The sequence below is a fragment of the Atheta coriaria genome, unplaced genomic scaffold, assembly GCF_025399875.1.
Source record: "Atheta coriaria isolate IRGN ID8LTWV9N9 unplaced genomic scaffold, Caltech_Dcor_3.1 hic_scaffold_10_pilon, whole genome shotgun sequence".
Classification (NCBI taxonomy): domain Eukaryota; kingdom Metazoa; phylum Arthropoda; class Insecta; order Coleoptera; family Staphylinidae; genus Dalotia; species Dalotia coriaria.
In genome coordinates, this window is record NW_027045452.1 from 7949406 (window position 1) to 7973837 (window position 24432).

The 24432-nt window shown below is 33.7% G+C and overlaps 1 long non-coding RNA gene across 1 annotated transcript in view; it reads right to left on the minus strand.

Moving 5' to 3' along the window:
- Nucleotides 1-106: 106 nt before the first annotated feature.
- Nucleotides 107-24432, minus strand: part of LOC135801134 (uncharacterized) — a 66286-nt gene continuing 41960 nt past the window's right edge. The window contains exon 3 of the long non-coding RNA XR_010550310.1: nt 107-118. This is a non-coding gene — a long non-coding RNA (uncharacterized lncRNA). The remainder of the gene's footprint in view (nt 119-24432) is intronic.

A 24432-nucleotide genomic window follows, 5' to 3' on the forward strand; every position in this document is an offset into this window, starting at 1 on the left:
ATTGACTGTAACGGACGATTTTTTATTTTCCCGCTTTTTATTTGAGGTTAGAAAAGTATCAAATAATGTAAACTTACTGTGTTATGTTGGTTGCATATACTGGAATGGTCTGAATCGTCTGAAACAGAAAGAGAAAAAGGTTTAAATTGAGTGGAACTCAATAATACTCTGTTTTTATTTTCTTGCAAGTCCATGATTGAGGACATTCGAGGTTATTACTATAGATTGATGTGAGGGTTGTGTCCCTTCGTCCGCTTTCATCGCCGCACGCTTCATTGAGCAATACACAAGGATAGTAAACTTATCCTTCCAATTTTGATGATGAAGGGAAACGGGAATTGGATAATTACCAAGTGGAAAGAATTAAAAATCGTGTTTTCTTAAATAATAAAATGTCCGCCCGTGGGGCAATTTGTGACTTTCCGACCACAAATACTGTCAACGCTAAAAGAAGAGAAGAAAGCGAAGGGGTCCACTTGATGAATGAACGCGGGCGGCATTCACGGATCCATTTACTGGCAGATTTGCGCGGAGTGTGTGGTCGTTAGCTTAAGTAACGCGAGAATTAGGAGGGTTTCTTTCGGCGCGCGGCCGGAAACAATGCGCACACACGCATCCATCTTCCGGGAGCGGGGGTGGGGACCACCGAGGGATGACTTTTTACGTATAGAATATATATATGGGGATGTGTATGGTAAGAAAGAACGTTAGCTAAGTTTGCGGAGGCGGTGGAGGCGGCGTTGTTGTGTGTCGCGTCGCGCACAAAGAGTGCTTCCCCAACGCCCCGCGCGCACGCATTGTTATTCTAAGGTTTAATCGCATTATGCCCGCACTTTTATTGTGTGCCCTGTTTCGCATTATGCTTGCGCATTCGCGGAATCTCGTTTCGAAACACATTAATGCACATGCCGGAGGTTACGAACCGCCGCTTGCGTTTATGACTAATTACTTCAAAGCGCAAATAATTAAGCGCAACCATTTCTAATATCACTTTAATTCAATTTACATACAAGGGAAAGTTTATTGTCTATGAGTTATGTTAGAAAATCAACAGAATAGCCATGTTTTGAGGTTATTTCTCAAGCTATTCGTATTCATATATTTAAAACAACTAGATATAACGCAAAACTTTGTATAAGGACAAAATATGTAGGATAATAGGATCTGATCGCAGCGTCTTAATCTACGGACTATTCTCTATAAGATAGGCTAGTTAAAACAGAAATCTGAGAGATGAAATTTTCATTCTTAAGAAAAAATTGCCAAGGGGGGGTGCTTGATACTTTTTTTCGACGATTTTTGATAATTCATATCTCTTAAACTAAAAGTGATAGCAACCAGCAAATAGCTGATTATGAAAGATTGAAAAATTCTCTATCAGATAAAAATATAAAATAATTATATTTCCTACAGTAAAAGATCGAAAAATGCGACTAAAAGTGCTAAAAAGTGACATTTTGCAAATTTTGTCCATTTTTTTCAATCGCGAATATCTCGTAAACTAAAAGAGATAAATAAGATCTGATGGCAGCGTTTTTTTCTACGAACTATTCTCTATAAGATAGGCTGGTTAAAACGGAAATCGGAGAGATGAAATTTTCATCCTTAAGAAAAAATTGCAAAGGGGGGGTGCTTGATACTTTTTTTCGACGATTTTTGATAATTCATATCTCTTAAACTAAAAGTGATAGCAACCAGCAAATAGCTGATTATGAAAGATTGAAAAATTCTCTATCAGATAAAAATATAAAATAATTATATTTTCTACAGTAAAAGGTCGAAAAATGCGACTAAAAGAGCTAAAAAGTGACATTTTTCAATTTTTGACGATTTTTTTCAATCGCGAATATCTCGTAAACTAAAACAAATACATAGCTACAAATCGCAGTGACTATTCTACGAACTATTCTCTATAAGATAGACAAGTTAAAATGGAAATCTAAGAGATAAAATTTTCATTCTTAAGAAAAAATTCCCAAGGGGTGCTTGATACTTTTTTTCGACGATTTTTGATAATTAATATCTCTTAAATTAAAAGCGATAGGAACCAACGAATTGCTGATTATGAAAGATTGGAAAATTCTCTATCAGATAAAAATATAAAATAATTATATTTCCTACAGTACAAGATCGAAAAACGCGACTAAAAGTGCTAAAAAGTGACATTTTTCAATTTTTGCCCATTTTTTTCATTTGCGAATATCTCTATAACTTGGTTAGTTTGTCTCACAAACTAGGAAAAGTTACATTGTTAGTCCTTCAGAGACTTCAGAGACCATCCTTATTTAGACTTCATGAAATATTTACCAACATTTTTTCAAGAATAATTGAGTTTATAATATAGCGCAACAAAAGATTAAACAGATATTTGCTTATTTTTTCTTCTCTTGATGTATTATTATACTTTATTCTACCATATGCAGCGGTATCAAATTTTAAAAGATTAAAATGTAGTATTAATTATGCACGAGCCGCAATCGTTGGACATTATCTCGGTCCATTTAAATTTTATTCAAATCCCGATATGTTCGAACTTAGTCTGCGATGTGATAAGGTGATAAGATGGATTCCCCAGGTTCCTTCGGCCGGTTGTGTGACATGCGATATTGTTATTCATGGGCAGGGAGTGCGTCGAGGGTCTGCACGCAGGATGAACGATCCGGGATCCAGTTACAGTTACAGTTACCACCTTTGCGCTTGCAATTGGCTCAAATCTAACAATCTAACAATCTATACATGGGGTTGAAATTACCTTACTCAGCATTAATCCTCGCCAACGCATTTTCATCCCATAAAACATTCAAATAAATAAAATCCTTAAAATTTTAAATTTTTATTTATATTTATTTTTATTTAACTAAAATTTATTATTGTCTCTGTATAAAGCTAAATGTATTGCCCACCGGAAAATCAAAGCATCTTTGCGTAGATTCTTTGATAGTCTGATGGAAAAAAAGATGGCGCCGCGTGAATTTGCGCGCCGTTAACAAGTTCACGTCTCATGCATACGTAAACCGTGCATTCCATGTGCTTCTTACCGCCTCACACCCACCCCCGCGCGCTCGCTCGCGCGTCACCACTGCCCACACCCCTGCGTGCCTTTTGTGGCGAGTGCTTTCCGCTCTTTTGATGTGGGAAGCGGTGTGTCGGCGTTAATTTTTCACGGGAATTTCATGACGACACGTGCGCAATTGTGCGCTATTTGTGGTATGCAACACACACCGCACAATGGAGCGCTGCGCACTTAATTGCTCACAGTGTGCGCGACTAGCAGTCAACACAGAATCGAATTTGTGAAAATTGCATTTCCACACATCCAAACAACCAGAATATATTTTTATAAATGCATTAAATCGCCGCTAGATGGCTTTCATAAAAAACATAACCTCAATATAACATAACCTTATAAAATGTAGTTTTAGGTTATATATTCATAGTGCTACTCTGTGTTTTGTGTGTATGAGTAGTGAATTGAATGGAGGGTGTGCGATGGTGGTTGATAATGTGGTGAGAAGTGGCCGTCGCTTTGATTGGATACTGTTTAATCTTCGCTTCGCGTGACTGCTTGTTTATTGTGCGTTTTATATAAGAACACAAGAATGCTCGATTTTTCGAGCGGCGGCCGCCGTCGGCGACACGCGGCCGGAGTAATTACTCTCCGTTTGTGTTTCTAATATTCGAAAACACACATTTTTCGGTCAGCAGCGTATGCGATAGTAATCGACGCATTATTTACTTTTTCACCTTGTCATACTAAATTTTATTGGCTTTGCTTGACTCATTAACTTATGACAAATGACAATCAATTTGTTAAATATCAAAAAATATTACTGCGTTTCGAAAAAAACCGAAAAAAAACGTTTGAAAATGTTTGTATATGTAATGTAGTGTTTTCTACTCTTGGGTTGTAAAGTATTACGTACTCCCCGTGTGGAAAACCTTGTTTTCTAAGTTGGTTAAGTAAAAAACAATATTTTTTATGTTAAATTTAATTTTTATGGGTTTAAGTATGTAATTCATTATTTTCCACTCTAGATATGTAATATATTACTTACTCCCAATGTGGAAAACATTGTTTTCTAAGCAGGTAACCCCGAAAACAATGATTTTCATATTAATGACAGCAATGTGGAAAAAACTTAACTAAAAATATTTTTCACAATTTTTTTGATTTCCTCTCTAAATATGTAATGAATAATTTCTAAAAATACAAGACAATGAAATAAATACCTACATATAGAAATAATAAGTGGTATTTACAAGAGTAATATGTTAAAAGTTTGAAGTCAAAAGCGCAACTGAAGTGCGAGTAGCGCACAGAGTTTTATTGCTTCACGGTAATCCGCAACACACAATGCGCTAATAGTCGCACGCGTTGTTGTTCGGGGTGCAGACGGCCGGCCGGCCGCCGCCACTTCATTGTGCCGATTGTGCGTCATTGTGCGCGCTAAACACCCTTACTAATCACCCCCCAAACGCTCGCCCTCGACTCGACGATAATAACGCCGATACTTAACTTTCGTGAACGCGCGCGCGCACACACACACACACAGCCAAAAACCCAACACAACCACTCACTGCGCTCGAACATAAACGAACGGAAGCGGTTTTGGGGTTGCCATTACCATCCGCGAACACTTCACGCGACTTATCGAAATATGAAATTACATCGAGTAGCTACGAACGTTGCACATTTGATACTTGTGCGGTTTATTGTGAAACTCGAGGATGCTCTCTTCAATTCGCCAAGTTTCCAACTTGAGCGTCTAACTTGAACAATAATTTGCTTCTGTAAAGCTTTAATACGCAAACTGCAGTATACCGTGTGTTGCGAGTATGTTTGGTTGTCTATGCACGGCATGCAAATGGCGATTAACGCCGCAATAAACCAGTGAGTGTGTAATTTAATTCGGAGCGCACACACAAAGCACACTGCACGACGGGTCGGGATAAAAGAAACTCTTATATTGCTCGCATCAAGTGGAAATCGACCAATCGCGCATGCAATCAGGCGTAACAAAAACAAAATCAATTTTGCGCGGCGCACACTCGAGTCTAACCTATTCATTCGGCTATAGCAAGGAGACGAAGCACAAGACTGTTATCGAGTCGAGTCGAGTTCGCGGTGCACGAGTAAATTAGACGGAAATTGCTCTTGTTATGGTTGTTTCTGAACATGGCGATGCAAGTGCATTAAATCGATAGAAATCCATCACAAATTGTCGGCCATTTTGTTTTTTAGCGTAAATTGTGTTGCCTAGATATATATTCGAGTATAGAATGTGTTTTTATATTTCCAAAACAGTCAAGTTTGCTGCTGGTCGAAGTGATGATGGTCGGCGATATTAGAAAATTGTCAATTGGCGAACAATCAAGCGTGTGCGAATACGGCATCCAGTCAACTGTTAGCCGATTGATATTCATGGCTTGGGACCCGATCGGCCTCTCTCTCCTTCCTTGCGACACCAATTTACATACTAAAATGAGGATCTCGCCCTGCGAGCGCGCGGAGCCAATTTCATCCGCGACAATCTTCGAGCGCTCCGCACACGTCCGACCATCACAAAACCATCAACAGACAGCCGCAGCCGCAAATACAGTCCAAGCGGTATAATTTTAGAAAAATATTGCAATTTTACACGGACAAACATCTGTCTAATATTTTGTTGCGATGGTTATAAACTCAATTACTCTTGCAAAAATGCCGATAAATATTTATACTGCATGCAGTGCATACGCGATTATGATATAGAGGTCTAAGTCTTTAAGCGGATTGGAATTAAAATATAATTGTTTAGTTTTAATATAAATTTCTTACCTTAGATTGAAAATATTAACTGAGATTTTGGGTGAATTGGTGTTGTAATAGGAAAGAACATGGCGTATCACTATAAATATTCAATGTTCAATTTTTGTAAACACGTTTATCTGCTGCACAAAACAACGCGACACGACGAAATCTTGCAGGTAACTAACCCAAACAAAACAAATGCGCAGTGTGTTTGTTCACAGTGATAAGATTGCGAATTTAATCACAATGTGTGCATCCAGCGACATCTAAATATGCAAAAATAACTAAAATATAAAAATAACTAAATATTGGTATTTTATAAGGATTGATATTTGTTTAATCTTTTGTTGCGCTGGTTATAAACTCAATTACTCTTGTAAAAATGCCCGTAATTATTTCCTGAAGTCTAAATCTGAATTTCGCGTCGCTCAGTTGTATTTACTTGTGTTATGTTTAAATGATTTTGTTGCAACGTAACGTGCACCCCAACAAATTAGCTGATAAATCGTGCTTAAGTTATAGAAATTTGCATTGCAATTTGTAAGGATGTTGGGATCACAATTACAACAATATTTCAAATGTTACATCGATGTCATGTCTTCGAAAAAATATTTTAGCTCATAATTGCTTGAAATGAAAATATTTTTTATCGTTACACAGAGAAACTAAAACGTTATAACGAAGAAATTAATATAAACCATCCAAATTGTACAAATTTCACCGTTAAACAGAGTATTCCGTTAAATCAAGGCTATACTGTATTAAATTTTGTTTCCCAATGTTGGACTTGCGGTATACATACCGAACATAGGACTACCAATGTAATTTTTTCCCAAATTTTAAAGTAAACCAACAGAATTGTAAATATTTCGATGTTATCCAAGGATTGTCATTAAATATATATTTTGCAAGGTGTGCAATTTAATATTTATCTGCCTAGGACACTTGGAACCATTTAAAAACGTTTTCTACGATCTAATGATCCGGAAATGGTCATTTAAGTTCACTTTGAGTTTGTCTGGCACCTTTGCCCCGACGTGAATCGCAAAAGACACTTAACGAAACATCCAGGTAACCGAGACAAATTAAAGAAAAACTTAAGACGAACAGACATCGAGACAAAATGCATGTTTTGATAACCGAAAGCGATCTATCAAAGCCTGCCCAAACAGACATGCGAGAAGTGGGACAGGTGTAAAAGCAAGACACAGCCATGGCAGATAAACGGACGACAAGTCATTATACGTAGATATCAAAAATAAAATTTAAAAAATATCTACGAGCGCCTAAAACTAATTAAGTTTCCACATTTTACCACAATAGGCAATATTAATATTTGAAGTTTTTAAATTTTTAATTTGAATTATTATCTGCTCACTGAAAAAACAACAAAAAAGCACTTTATGTTAAATAAATGGAAATATTTATGCTTCTGAGCTTGAAAAACATAAAAGATAAGCGTTTAGCAACTAATGTATTGTCACAGCCCGCTAAAAATACTTATCTCAAACATTCATTTCGTATATTTGAGCGCTTTAATTGTATGTAATCTGATTTGTGGTGTTTGAAATGTGCGCACAAAATGCGCGCACCACGCTGATATCGATAGCGGTGATACGGAGTGGCTTTAGCGTGTGCAAATTGTTTTTAAATGGAGTCATGCATATTCCAGCAGGCATTTCGTCACCTTAGTTAACCATAAACATGAATAATTGAAAAAATATTGAATAAAAATTACAAGTATTGCGATGTTGCCATTTTAAGATATTCAAAATATTAATATAAAATTAACACGTATAAAACAACTTGAAGATGTGAGATATGCAACCATGTATACACATAAATGCATTTTGGGTTGCCTACAACAAAATTGACATTAAAAAATTGAATTTTTCAGAAAAACTAGAATATCTCCTAAAATATTAAATGCAAAACATTGAAAAATATACCAAATCAAAGATAAATTAATCCCTAATTATATTTTACTGTAAAATATTTCTGATGTTTTAAAATATTCAAAATATTAACATAATATTAACATATAAGAAACAAAACCAGTCTATTAATTGACGCAGATTGAATTTTGTGACATCTACAACCAACAAAACACATAAAAGCATTTTGGGTTGCATAGTTCTTGCGTAACACCGATATCTCGCCAGTAATCAGTCATTAATTTCGAATTGAACATTCAAAAATTCAACGGTAGCCCTGGCATCCAAAACGGCTTTTTATTCCACCTCACAGAGGCGCCGGAAATTTTCGGCGACTCGACTTGGAAGATTGATCAACCTTAACTCAAAGCGACGATATCCATTAGGCATTAAACATCGTGACACGCAACGAGATTACGAGAGATCCTAAACCAATTACTTTTGTTTTATTTTATTTTATTTCATCTCAGAGAGTGTTGAAAATGTTTTTGAAAGAATATATATTTTATGGGAGTGAAAATTAGGTAACACTCTGTATAATTTAGTTGGGTTGAAGCTAGTGTTGTGGTGAATGACCAATTTACATGCGTCGCTAAATCGGACTGGCGCCTGTGGCCCACCATCGTGCGCCCATCGTCGAGATCGTATCTCCGACAATCGGAAATTTGTATGTTGTGGGTGGCGAACTCGTTTTGTACTTGGTATAGAACGCAAAGGTATAGCGCATCGCTTTCCTCTTTTCGAAGAAAACCGGATCATTACGAATGTTAAACTCCAGCAACGACCTCATTATCTCAACTACAAGACGACTAGAATGGTTATTTAAAATTTTTAAATTTAAAACACATTCTCAATGAAAAAATCAGGTATTTTATTATTTCTACATCTGTGAGACAAAAAAAAGGAGAAATAAATTTTTTTCTGTGGCATTTTTTGCTCTCCCACAAGTCGTGTAGGTTCGCGCGTAATAGGTGCTTTTAGTGGGTACTGATTGCCGAATAAGTATCGGTGGAGGAAGCCGGTAATTACGGCGAACGCGTTAGAAGGGGCACTAAACATATGCTTCGAAATTAAATGACATTAGATCGCACAAACCGCAATTCGAAAAGTCCAAACCAAAAATTGTACATTTCTTAACCTATTTTTTAATTTTTGTAAATATAGGCAACCAGTTACACATTTTAAATGATTTTAACAAAAACTAATCGCATTGTAGGTACTCTAAAAATGTACATTTTAAACGTATTTGTTAAAAATATTTAATATAGGCAACCAGTTTTACATTTAAATTGATTTCTTTCCCAATATTTAAAAATATATAACATAGGCAACCAGTTATACACATAATCTCATTGTTCAATTACCGCAATCGTACTTTTTGCATCCGAGAACATTTGTCCCCTTTTATTTGTGTGTACCTACTATTTGATATGCGTGTTTCACCTGGAACGTGTGCGCGTTTCTCATGCCCGCTGCGCGCAACACAATCAAACCGGAAGTCGATGTTATCGTTTCATGAATTATAAAAAAAATATATATGAACGTTTTTTTTTTTTATAATTGCTTTTATAACGCCTCGTTCGACGCACACACGTTATTTTTATATTTAACGATATTTACGTATTTTTTGAATGAAAATTAATTTTTATAGTAACAGTAGTTTTACTACAGTTTCCAAAAGAAATGAAAAATGAAAATCCCAACAAAAGACGATGAAAAAGATGGTGATTCAAACACGCAGCCAGAGGGCATATGAGTTTTTTCATTCGAATTTTGAGTAAAAGATGAATTAGAAAATCGAGACAAAAAATGGTAACCTATAGTTTACGTGCCTTTTGATCTTTCTCGCCCACATTACGAGACAATGCCCATTGATAAAACCCATCATCAATGAATGAACTTTTAGTTTGCGCATCGAGTGATGCGCTAATTTTATAATAATCATACCTACGACTGCCGGCTTTATTGTTACCGACTGACCACTAAACACCCTCGAGGGTTTACTCAAAAAAACTTAAGTCACTTAGCTCACTTAAGTGCAGTCAAGGTTACACAGGCAATTTTCGTAAAACCACAACGCGTTTTTTTTTGTCGTAGAGAATTGACATTCGAAAAATGTTTTATTTTCGAAACTGTTTTGTTGAAAATTGCTTATAACTGAATCAATTTAAGTAATTTTACTTCATAAAATATTAAATCAGTAAAAGGAAAATATTGTAGATGACGGTAAAATTAGATTTTTTTGATTTTTAACTATAAAATTGATAAAAATTAAATTTTCAAATTTTAAGTGTCGAAAATTCTATTTTTTAGAAAAAATAAAATATCTCCAAAAGTATTAATTGTACAGTATTGGTAAATGTGTCAAATTGAAGATAATTTAATTCCTAATCTAAAAATTTAGGAAGAAATTTAAATTTTTGAGAATTTAATGCAAAAATTAAAAAAAATAAATTTTCTGATTAAAAGTGTCGAAAACTTTGTTTTTTAGAAAAAATTAAATATCTCCAAAAATATTAAATATACAGCATTGACAAATATATCAAATCAAAGATAAATTAATCCCTAACCTATAAAATTTTTAAAATGTATAAATTTCTATTAATTTAACGCAAAAATACAAAAAATACAAAATAAAATCCTAATGCAAACACGTAAAACCATTCCAATTAAACAATACTAAGTATAAATTAGGTTTTTGGTTGTTAAACGTGCACAAAACGGCAATAAACGTAATTTTAACTCCGTGTTTAACTAACTACACTCTCGAACAAAAGCTCGCCTTGAATAGCCTCGGCCGTCTAACGCCTAGACGTTTGAATAAATTGTAGCAAACTGTAAAGCGAAGCGTTTAAAAAAGAATTTCCGCTGAATAAACGCGCGCGCATTCGTCGTGTAGTCGTCGTGGTCGTTTCATTTATCTTAAGTGCGTTCAGTGAACAGGTAATGTATGCGCCAGTTTAAAATACAAAATTGCCGTAATGAGAACAATTTACTGCTAATCGTCGGATGGATCTTAATCAAGAATTATTATTAAAGTTAATGAGCTGCGCGCGCGTAGAGTGTTCTTCTCCTCATCCACCAATGTATGTGTGTGCTGCGGCTACATTCGTCCGATTTACATATTTCGAGCGTAAAACTTCCGGTCGCGGCCGGCGCGATGTTTAGTAATTGTGAAATTGAACAAAACTATTTAAACGCAAGCGTTCACACAACAACTCAACATGTGCGAACAAAAGCAATAATTTACGTACAAATTACAAATCGGATTCATACCTAGTATACTCGGGAGGTTAATATAGATGGCGCTTGAGTTTAAAAGTAAATAAAAAGAAAATTTGTTGGTTTTTATGAGTGTAGTAGATTATGATGAGGGAGAGTCAAGAACGGTAGCAAAACCACAAAATTACATCACGTTGCACAGACCGCTAAACAAACATAATCTTGTTTCAATATGTTTCAATATGTTTCAATCATTTCTTCAGACGGTACCGACGTCATTATGATTTTTATTTTTTTATTGCAAATATTTAAGTATTACCAATTGAAATATTGATTCAATCAGTCATGAAATCTTCCCAGACATTAATAATATTATTTTTTTTATGATTTTTTACATTGAAAGTGTTTTTTTATCGTCGTTTTTTTGTCAATTTTTCTAGTTTTTTCCGATTTTCGCAGAACTGACTTAAGATAATCTTATAAAACTTTCAGTTTCTTATTTAAACACTAATTGGGCACATTTTATACCATTTTGTTTTTATTTCTACTAAAAATTTAAGGTTTTACAACCAAATTTAGAAAAAAAAAATATTTTTTTTCTTATTTTTGATATTTTCACTTCATTTTTACATACAACTCCAAAAATATCAAACGCAAAATAATTTTATATCAAATATATATTCCCAATCACTCATAAAATCTTCCCAACCATTAATAACCTCAATTATATTTTTCCACTCATTTTTTTCTCGTAAAAATTTTCATTCAAAGTGCTTATTTTATTAGAACTCAACTCGTTCAAATTTTCAACTCCCTGATGGGGTTGACAAAAAACGCCACACACTATATCATTTCCAGCGAACAGCGGGGCACGTAATGGGGCAAAATTATACGTTCGAAATTAAAATGTCATTTAAAGCATAATTGCGGTCCTCGATGCCTCTCCAAGGTGCACCTTGCGACTGCAACACAATCCACAGATATGGATTTAAAGTACAACGTAGTTGACTCGTATCTTCATATCCATTGTTCTGCTTGTGCGCGCGTAGATATCATACCATCGCATCGATGCGAGGACGTGCAGCCCGCAGAGGTATATTTAAATGTCGCTGGTCGCGCTTTACGAAAATAATTGGCCCGGCCTGCGCCCGCCGCCGTAATGATCGGATGCGCCGGCCACCAATCGTAACCGGCGTCCAATGAAGCTTTACCTCCACTTTGGAACTTCTCCGGCATCCACGTCTTCCACGTCGTTTTCAATTGGAGTTTGAAGCTTAATACCAGTCATAGACGCTAATAATGACAAAATGAGCCGGTGGATCAGGCCGCACATCTACACAATCTACAACTGGTCACCTGAATCACACTCAGGATTATTTTACTTGTATGAGAGAAGATGATTGTGGCTTGCGATGGGCGATTGTACAATTTGTACAAACGCTTCATTCGCTGATAGACGATTTTATTAATGTATACTTATTGAAAATAGCCATTCCGATCCGTTCCGTGTGGAATTACATGCGGATAAGTAAAAGCATTGATGAAATGGCCGGTGTTTAAGAGTTTTACGTGACTTGTGATGCTGGAACGCGATAATATTTATTGCCGCGGCCATGATTCGAACAATTACGTGCAATTCAACATCAATTTTTTTCTCTCGAGGAGTTTCTATCTCTTGACTATCAACTCCCAACATTCCAAACGACTGTAATTATTTTGTGTAAATTCAGTTCCTAACTTATGCCTTGTGATGTTAGGATTTATATTCTCTGAGGTTTTTAAATGGCAAACATTTGTTATTGTTGTGAAAACGTTCAAATAATGACGGCAAACGATGCGTTGAAATGAGTAATGCGCGTATAGACACATCTTTTACAATATATTGTGTTGAAATAATTCCACGCGAGCGGAGAATAATGCGAGTGCTTGTTAATTTTCTTATATAATGTTTACCGGCATTAGCACACATAATGATTCTATTTAATGTTCAATTTTTCATTACGCGCGCGCTCGTTCAATTGCTTCCTGATGATTTTTTAACAACACGCCGTTGTTTTCTAATTGTTTATTATGGGTATTATTTAACTTTGTTCGTATTTATGCACATTCACTGTTGTTCCTGTTTAGTTATATTATTTATTTATAAATAAATAGATTCTAAGCAATAAAATAACTTTATTTTTGATTTGATGAAGAATTTTTGTTAATTTTGTTAGTTTTTTGTGTTTTTTTCATTATAGAGTTGAGATATTTTCAAAAAATTTGTTGTTCTTTAATTAGGCACTCATTGGGCAGGTTTTGTATGTTTTTGTTTTTATTTGTTATTAATATTTAAATTTTTATAACTAAATTTATAGAAAAAATCAGTCTTTTCTTCGTTTTGATGTTTTTTACTAAATTTTTTATGTTTTTCTCCAAAAATCTCAATGCAAATTAAACAAAATATTGTTTAACTTAAGGAAATTATGTTAGAAATATTTTTTCTACTTTTATTTCAATTTTTTTCAATGATATAACCAGAAAAAAACGTTTTTACGACCAAATTTAAAGTAAAAATCAAATTTTTCTTCGTTTTTTTGCCATTTTACCTCCATTTTTCCTGTTTTACTCCAAATATTTTAAAGCAAATTAAACAAAATATTATTTAACATAAACAAAATTACTATACAAATATTTATTTTTACTTTAAAGTTAAATTTTTGACCGTAAAAATCATTTTTTCATAATTTTTTTTCAAAATTGATTGTTTTTGACTTATTACACGTTCCAATCTCGGAGAAAAAAATTCCCATACGTTCTGTTGTTCCACAGATAGAAAACGTGAATCCATCGTCTTCGATCCTCGCTGCGAGTCTACAATTACGCGGCTCAAATGGGCACTTGGCAACAATCAGAAAATAAAAATCATAGGATAATTGTATTAAAATATCAACAGCAAATACCCACTGCGCATTCTAACCATAATTACACTCTGCTCGCCTACACTATCAATTTTGTCCAATACAATTTATTAAACATGTATTCAACCAATACAAACCCACTAGATGGCGCTGTTTCCATTAATTCCACAAAAAAAATCTCCGAAATTATATTTCTAGAGGAAACGTAGACAATTACCTAGTAATTTATTGCCCAAGATGTCTTTCATCACGAGACAAAATGACTCGAAACAAGTCTCTCGGTTTTTCTGACGAAATTATTAAATTGATATTAAATTCTCTCGAAGATGTGGCTCGCGGGCACAGCGTGGCCGAACAGAAGGAGTAGTAAACGACGATCAGCGAAGCGCGCACGCGGACACACTGCCTCTGGATTGGAGATTCCTTGCGGCGATGTGTGGCTAATGTCCGAGATGGACACACAATGGACATTATAGCATTATACACGATTACGGCGAATGCAAGAAGAGGAAAAATACGTAAATGCGCCGTGTGGCGACAACCAGCAACCAGCTTTATCATTATTAACGTATTACCGATAGAAATCCACGACGAGAAGGCTGCTCATACCCACTAAGTTAACGTAATGGGAATGCACACAAAAACAATCATAATGAAGAGGCAGATGAAGAGTTTCGATGCCTGCGAGGCGTCCTGTTTCTTTTACATCTACTCTCCTAGGCATTAAATGTTTAATTTTTATTCGGTGGACTCTTTTGTGATGCTTACACAATGAAAGCACGAAATTATGGCTTTTTGTTATCGCAACTGAGACGAATTATCTATAATGTACTCTTAATTAAATCCGGACAATAACAATGCTCGGATTTAAGTTTAAGTGAGGTAGGTAGTAATTAATGTTCACGAAAAGTCATAAATTATTAAAAATGTTACAACTTGACGCAATCTTTTGTTATAGTCTACTAAAGCTTAAACGTTTTTGTATTGTATTTATATTTTAGACAAAAATTTAAGTTTTTACAATGAAATTTAGAGAAAAAATTAAGTTTTTCTTCATTTTTTAGACATTTTCACTTTGTTTTTGTATGTTTTACACCAAAAATCTTAAGGAAAATTTAAAGAACTATCGTTTAACTTAAATTAAATCATGGTACAAATGATTTTTCGACTTTTAATTCAAATTTTTTGTCAGATATTACCAGAAAATTGCAGTTTTTAAAATTGATGATGAGTTTTTCCTGATTTTTTCAAAAATGATTTGAGATAATTTCAGAAATCTTTCAGTTTCTTATTTAGATACTCATTAGGCAGGTTTTGTACCTTCTTGTGTTTATTTATACATAAAATTTAAGATGATACAACCAAATTTAGAAGCAAAAATCAAGTTTTTCTTCGTTTTTTTTGACATTTTTACTGATTTTGTTTCAGTTTTTCTTGGAAATATCACCACAAATAAATAAAAAAAATTGCTAAAATTTATATTTTTTTAAATTTCGACTTAAAATATTAACCCCTAAATTCATAAAAATGCAATTGTTTATTGTAAAACTTACTTTGAAATTATTTTATCTCTGTGTGTGAGTAATTAGTTGTATTGTCGACGTTTATTTTCGAATTTCTTACGCTGACAAACCGCTGGTAGTCGGTAAGCAAGAGAAGTAATTAATAACCACTAACGCGAGGTTAATATTGTTATAATGTTTGGTTACCGTCCGTGGGCACACGTGTTTAGCTGTTTGGCAGCGAGTTGTAATGCTTTGTTGGCTCGAAATCCTGGTTTCGGTTAAATATTGATGCATAAAGTTTGATACGATTGTTGGCTGGGGGCTAATTCAATAATTTAAAAGCAATCAAATCTCGATACAATACTCCCACGTACACCTACGACACGAATATCATGCGCAGCACTAGCAAAGGAATAAATGAACCAAAGCGAAATGAAAGACTGCGTTGTGTAGTCGAGTGAATAAATATTAATAATATCAGAGTTTGAATTTTTCGATTCGAGGTACTAGAGCGCATTTAATATTAAAAACGATATCAATTAAAATGACATTAGTAGTACGTGCAGTGTTCAATTCTGGATTGTATTGTAGTTTAGTATGTATTGCTCGTTATTGTAGAATAAAGAGAAACTGTAAGTGTTTACTGGTGGCTAGTGGGTTGGGGGCTTGTAGCTGGTAGCGGCGTGTTGCAAGCTTGGCATTTCGCAGTTGTGGTTGTGTTTGATTAATGACACATTTATTGAATGAGCACGATGTTAATTATTCAGTTTATTGTTTACTCAAGCAAGCAAAACCGATTTTATTCATTTGAATTCGATAAAAATGTATAATATGTGGTAGTTTTTTTAGGTTTTTCTCAGAAACTATTTGAGATATCTTTATGAAACTTAATTTTTCATATTTAGGGATATCTTGGGCATGTTTTGTACTTTTTAAATTTGATTTATTATTAAAATTTACGTTTTTATTGCCAAATTAAGAAAAAAATAAAATTTGCTTTTTTTCTGCCAGTTTTTCGAGTTTTTCTCAAAAACTAATTGAGATATCTTCAAGAAACTTTCTTTTTCTTATTAAGACACTAATTGATCATGTATTCTACTTCCTCAATTTGCAACATTATTAAAAACTACGATTTTATTACAAAATTTTCAAAAAAAAATCAAAATTTTTTAATTTTTTTATCTTTTTCACAAAATTTCTTATATTTTAACTAAATATTCTTTCAATTTCTTTCAATTAAATACATAAATTATATTTTCTCTTAACTGCACACGTGATACATGCATTTATTTTACCTTCAATGAAATTTTCTGTCAGTTAAATCATAAAACACTTCATTTTTGTGCATTTTGTGACATAAATTTCATAAATCCACTGTGTGCATAGTGTGCATGTTTAAGAAACATGTGAAACAATTAGAATATTGTTGTTCCACCGGTGCGCGGTGTGGTGCACTTGGCGTTTGCTTTGATCGCGCTCCGCATTGCACGAAGAAGGATATCGCAGCTAAGTGGCCGCGACAGTTGTTCGCTCAGTGCGGCGATCGTATCAGCTGTTTTCCCAGCACCCTCGCACGCAAACACCATGCACAAGCAAAAAGGCCACCGAACAAACACTCATTCAATGAATGACTCGAAACTGTCGGTTATGTACTCCAACTCGTATGAGCAATTTTATCAACACTTACCGATTTTTTTCAAACAAAAAAAAAACAAAAAAAAACAAAAAAGGTTAAGTAACCACCACTACTGTGAATATTTGGTTGCCTATAGTTATATTTCTAGTAATGAAAAAAAACGAAAGAATCAATTATTGTCTGTTAATGTTTTAATAACACCGACGTGTATTGATAATTAATTGTGTATTATCTAGCCAGTGCCCTTCAGATGTGCGCCTTAATGCATGTTTGATTTTGCTTATTAAAAGTAATTAAGGAAGCGTAATTATAACGAGCATTAGAAATGATACACACACGTGCTCGGACGCATATCAATTATATCGATAAAACATAAAACAAGCTAATTAATTGCATGTTTATAGATCGCTTATTAATTAATGCAAACACAAACAGAAGCGTCATTATGCGCCATTAACTCCAACGCGCATGCGCACCACATCAATACGGCTGGTATTATTGTTGCATGCAAATATTGTTTTTGTGCGTGGATTTATTTTCAGTATCGCCGAGACAATGAATAGCAAATAGGGTATAATTTCACACAACATAAACTTCGACTCCGAACTGCGCCGGCGCAAAGGGAACTATTTTATGTTTTGTGTGTTTCAATCGAAAGAGAAGGAGATGCAGGCACGTTAATGCGTAGATTACAACTTTTTACGACTTTTTAACGACATGTGCTAATTAAAACTATAACTGAGTAAGTTACCTTTGAACACCGTTATTTTGATAACAATACGCCCGACGAGAATGTTAATTAAGTTATTAAATTTTACACGCTGCGTACTTTTATTCCATCGTGGACACAGTAAATATTCATAGGTTAGGTTTGTGCAGTGTGTATGCATAGTTACCGACAATTACAGGAATCTGTAATAGCAGTAATCTATAATGTGTTTATATTATAAAATTAAAGTGATATACGTAAATATTTTGTATAAAACAGGAAATCCGTATGGTGTGCGCCTTGATGAGCACACAATCTGCAGCGCAACGCGGCGTTAAAGATCTCTGTTAGTCAGTTGAGTGCATTGATAAACGGAATAAATCTGCATTCAACGTTTAACGTTCGTTCGCACACACGTCGGTTACACACATTAAAACGTTTAGGTTATGCTACACACACAACACATCAGTAAGAAAACGTATACAGCTCATCTAATGTGTGTGTTGGGTTGCATGTTTATTCGGTATGTGAATGTGTGTGTGAAGCAACTCATCTGCGCAATTGTAGCGTGCAGGCGAGTTTATTTACAATAATGGCTCGAGCACGGCTCGCGCACGAAACCGGAGTCAACTAGCGTACAAAATGGCGTTTTTCTCACCACTTCCGGCTGCCGGCGTTTCCGGCCAGATCATTACGGATAACCGCGCGCGCCCGGTCAACCTGGACACAGTAATTAGAGACTTTTACAACGCATACACAAATATACAAACAAAAAATAAATTTTTTTAAACTATTCAGTGTATAATTGGTTGCCTACATTGGAAAATTTTATAAAAAAAAAAGTGTAAAGTTGTTTTACGCCTGCATTAACCTTATACAACTCATTAAGTAAAGAGCATCTGCCTCCTGCTAATAGGATGTGTATCATCACGATTATTACCCAACGATGTGAACATTGTGAACCGAGCTTGTTTCTATTAATCTGTTTAAATTAATTATGCATTCAGTATATTCCTAGGTAAGCAGCGCGCACGGCTGTGAGCGCGTAACAATATTAAAAAATATGACTTTCTTTTAGATATTAACGCAAAGCTAGCCTTAGTTTTAGGTTGGAAACTTCTAACCTCGTTTAAGTACGAGCGCGACGACGTAACGCGCACTTCCTCATTTCTCATCGTATAACTTGCCAACACAAACGCTATATTCATTCATTCCTTAATTATCCCTCTTAATTACGACATAATGAAGCACAATAGCGAGCCATACTACCGTCGTGGCATTTAACTTCGGCGAATCTCTTCTGTGCTGTGGCTGCATATAACCTCACTTTTGTATAACTTGCAACATAACCTTATTTTAGTTGTGGAGTTGAGTTGAGTTGAGTTGAGTTGAGACTGGATTGTGGGTATTATGAGCATTTTGAACATTAATCGTCTTATCATTGTTGTCCCACTTTGCCGTTAAACACTCCCTTAGATAAGTAAGTAAGTAACACAAGCGAGGAAACTTTCAAGAGTAATTATTCAGTCCGTTTATTATCTATTATTGTTCTCCGCGTGGAGTTTACGCTGAGCTCGGAGATATTAGACGTGTAATTAATTGGAGCTTTGGGACGCAAAGCAGTATGAAATGACATTTTCAACAAAACACACGGAATAATTATTTGAATGTTATTAAAAGTTTATGTAACAAATATATAAAAGATTTATTTCAATGTTTCTGGATAATAATTTGATTATTTTTAGTTTATTTCTTTAAAATTTATTATTTTGACAGTATGATGTTTGGTTAGGTGTAATTTTGGTTGCCTATGTTAACCTGAACAAAATTTAAGAAAATGCATGTTTTAAAGTAGTTTTTCGTGTTTTTCTCAAAAACTACTTGAGATATTTTCACCAAACATTATTTTTCTTATTTAGAAACTCATTGGGCAAGTTTTGTACTTTTTCAATTTAATTTTACGTTAAAATTTACGTTTTTATGGCCAAATTAAGAAAAAAAATAAAATTTTCTCATTTTCTAGCAGTTTTTTGTGTTTTTCTCAAAAACTAATTGAGATATCTTCACCAAATGTTCAATTTAATATTAAAACACTTATTGAGGACGTTTTGCCCTTTTTAAATTTAATTTATGATTAAAACTTACGTTTTTATCGCTTAATTACGAAAAAAACGATTTTTTTTCTCAAAATTCTCACAAATTTCTTAAAATATCTTTACTAAACGTTATTTTCTTATTTTGCAAGTGACCTGAACACCCTGTATTAGTAAAACAACCAGTTAAAACTTAAATACAGACATTTCACACATCGTTGCGCATTATTTCTGTGTTTTTCGTTAGCGTACGCATTGTAAAGAATATAAAACTTTCGGTTTTCAGAGTGTTGCCGACTGCGCTGATAAACTGCGCTTATTTTTTTCATTCGAGCGGTGCACTCGCCGCCTAACCTGCTATTACGGGTTACAAATTAAGGCCTCGCGATAAGGATCGCGCAGGTTGTGAATTGTGAATAAAACGCACTCTTGCCGCAGTTGAAAAAAATATACCAACATACACACAGGAATTGAATAGAACCGAAACGAAGTCACCCTTCGACTACGCAAACAAAACACCTTTGGTTATAATGTGGTCGAGGTGAAAATGAAAACAGAAAAGAGGCAGGAAATTAGTAATCTACATTTCATTTGGTTTCATTTGAACAAATGCGGCATGTGTTTTTTTTTTATTTTTCTCTGTGTTTTCAAGACTAAAATACACTTGAATTGTTGTGTGTTTTGTCTGGAAATGTCTTGAAATATGGAATTTGTTTCGGTCGCTGCGAAAAATGAAACGAAAGCAATTTATGTATTATATTCCTTATCACGATGTAATTAACTAACAGGCGAAGCACATTTATGCATCAAAATAGTGTTTTATTTCAGTTCACAAACAGCCTGACTAATTCACCTATAGAAATATGTAAAGTTGGTTGCCTATAGTACCCAGAATACATTTGATGTAAAACATTATATAACCTCGCCAATTAGCTATTACAAAATAACAAAATGATGATTTTTCTATTGCATGTGTGTGCAAATAGTGGAGAAGTTAAAAAGCGTGCGCAGCAATGAGTGAAAGTAGACACGAGCTAATCATAATTGCGATAACTTATAGAAAACGAACTTGTTTTTATTGGAGCAGAAATGATACGAATTTGTACAGTTGAGGTGTGGTGTGTGCTCACTCCGGAATTCAACTTTTGTTGTGTTTTGCGAGGAGCATCGCGAAATGCGTAAACATTCGATTCTTACCGCATCGATTTGGAGTCTTTTGAGCAATTTTAACATTCTCATTATTGCTCTATTAGCGATTTTGTGCGCGGAAGCGTTGCGCTTCGTCTCGCAGCGCTTCTGTTCCACATTTCTATATGTAACAATTAGCGATTTTGTAAGGCGCTGAATTATTTATACTCGAAAGCGTTTTTATAATAATCGGCGGAATGGTCGCCGAGTTTGTCGGCGCTCGCAATTAAACACGAAACGCATTAAAAATTAGAATTTGATTATTTAATAACCACACACAATGTGGAGCATTCTTTTTGTTATATCATCGTTACACTTAGTGCTATTAATTTTTATATTTACGAAATTTTAACAAAACTTTCTATAAGAATTTATTTTTGATGAAATTTTTAGTTTTTTTAGTAAAAAATTAATTTTTACATAAAAACGTCTTTATAGATGGCGCTACTAGAGATGTCATTATTGAGTAGCTCACACTGATTGGTCCTTTTCAAAAAAATTAAAAAATTGTTTTTTTTTATTGAATAAACATCAAATTTTAATGATTATTAGTTCTAGTTTTGATATTGTTGCAAAATTACAGCAAAAATCCTAACGGTTTTAACATTGTGCTAACATTTTGTAGATTAAGCACCGCGCGCACGCGCAATTTTACACTTTAGCACGTTTTTTTACAAATGCGGGCGTTTTTTACATTAAATAACAACCGGATCGCGGTTGGCGCTATAATAATAATGATTAAATTCTCGCTTAGATTCTAAATTTTAATTCCACCAACTATAATAGTACCACTATATTCGCGCATTGCAAATTTAGAAATCATGGCATAATTTAAAAATAATAACAGCACACAAACTCTACTCAACTCAACGTGGAAATATTTAAAGTAAAATTTATTAGTTAAGAGAATAAAACACAGCCATTTTGTTCAAGCAGAATGAAGATGCGAGCAGAGGTAGGTAATTATCGAAGCGTTAACACCTGACGCGCGCTTTTGACGCGCTAAAACTTTTATGGTTAATTCGATTAATGCAACAATTGCCGGATCTACGAGTTGCTATGATTAACAAAGCGGCGGACAAAGCGCGATGAGGAAAACTTGGAGATTAGTGGTTTTTAACGCGAAATAAAAAACTTGGAGCGTAATTATTGCAATTATTGTAACAAAGCTAGCAGTGTAGTGTTCAGGTAATTGTAATTTATGCAAATTAAGTGTTGCTAGCATTAAATTATTTAGAAGAAAAAAATTTGATTTTTTTTTGGTTAAAAAATAGAAAAATGTTAAAAGTTTTGATGTTGTATAATAAAAAATAGCAAAATGTTGCGTCAGGTAATAAATAACTAATGTTTATAACTATTTATATGTTAAAAGTTTAAACAATAGAATGATAAATGGAATAAATCATAAAATATAAAATATAAACTAGCATAACTTATATAACAAAAACTGTTTCATTGGAATAACTTTTCTTTTGTTAATAAATTAATTAATTATTAATTAATTACTAATTAAAATATACATTTGCATATTTTATTTCCTCATAGTATCAATCATTAATTTATTCTTTATTTTCTTTATTAATTTAAATTTTCTTCAATTTTTTAAAATTTTTTGTATATTTTTATGCAACCAAATTCACAAAATATTATTTTTCTCCACCCACACGTGTGCTTCCGTTTGTTTTAATTTTTCCTAGCGTCACACCGATAATTATGATTCTTTTGAAGCGTAAAAGAGCAAAGCCGAAGCGTACACCTCCACGTAATAATCCGAGCATTCGTTTTCAGAAAAATGTTCATAATGGCCGGTAATAGCGTTCGCTCGCACACGCGCACTGCATGATGTCGTAGAAAAATCATAATTGCCGAGCAATTAACGAACGAATAAAGAGCACACACACACATTAAAAAAAATTCATTGTCTATCCGCTCGCAATTACAATCATATTAAGCGCAACTATTTTTTTTATTATTTTTTAAATTTAATTTCAAAAACTTTTAAAATACTTTTTCCATTTTGAATGAATGAATAGTGATTTCTACACATTTACAATGTTAATTTTAACGACTTTGTTGTTGTCGAATTTGACTAGGAAAGCACACAAACAGTTTTGCTTTATTATTATTACAAAATTATGTAAAGAGTTTTTAGCTTTTATTTTTTTTACTCAAGTTTTACTCAAGATTTGTTTGTGTGGGTGTGTGGGTTGATGAATAAAAGCACACGGATGGTTTTAATTTGAAGTGTTTGCGCATCGCATGCACTCTGCTAGAAATAATAACATAATTAACGAGTCGCGAATACCAGAGTGGGTAATATAGCGGCAGGCTGCGTATTTATGCATTTTTAATTGCAGCAGTGCTCAAGGAAACGACTAATAAAACACTAATAGATATCTTTTAACAAGTACCTTAAACGGGTAATTTACGTTCGTGTACGTATTGTGTAGGCGAATGTCTTTCAGGCTCTGTTTTGAAAACATTTACTAAATTTAATTAAGGTTATGTGTGTGTAGGCAACTTTTTTTTATCATGCGACTTAATCTTGGATTGAAAAATATGTTTTTTAATTTTGTTTTGGGCATAACTTTGGGAATTTTCGATAGATTTTCATGAAATTTTGTTTAGTAACAACCAAATAGTTAAACTATAATATTAAATTAAGATATTTAGTCAAATGTTATTGTTAACTTCAATAATTAACGTTAAAATTAACTTTTTAAATAATAAAATTTAAAAATTGACGTTTTTCATATATTTGCTCATAACTTTTACATTTCTTACTAAATTTGGCTCAAATTTTGATTGTAAACAACTAAATAAACTCAAATAGGTATAAAATTAAAATATTTGCTTATATATTATTAGTCACTACAATAATTAATGTTAAAGTCAACCGTTTAGTCACAAAAACCGAAAAATCTATTTTTTAGCTATTTTTATTCATAACTTTTACATTATTTAATAAATTTACCTGAATTTTTTAATAATAATCAATTAATACCTACTCTAACCACTACTAATTAAAATTTAATCCAAAATTTAATTTTTCTATCTTTTTTCACCTCTTTATCAAAATATTTCAAAAGAATTCGTTTAGTGTTCACACTATGCATGTTCACACCTTACCTAACAGATAGAACCGACTAAATCCACTAAAGAAATAATTGAAAAACACTCTACCTATCCGGCCAAGAAGCAGCCATGCGTAGAGATAACTAAATTCAGTTTTTAAGCGCGCGGTAATGGCCTCCTTTATGGACACAAATTAAGAATGCTTGCGCGCGCGCCTGCTTTATCACCGCGCCGCTTTTTTATTCTATTTTGATATTTTTCATTCGACGGGTGCGCGCGTCAACGCACGACCATGTTCAAACTTACAACTTAGATAATTGAATTGAATTAATTAGAATATTAGAAATTCATAATTCAGTCACACTGATCACAAAAAAAA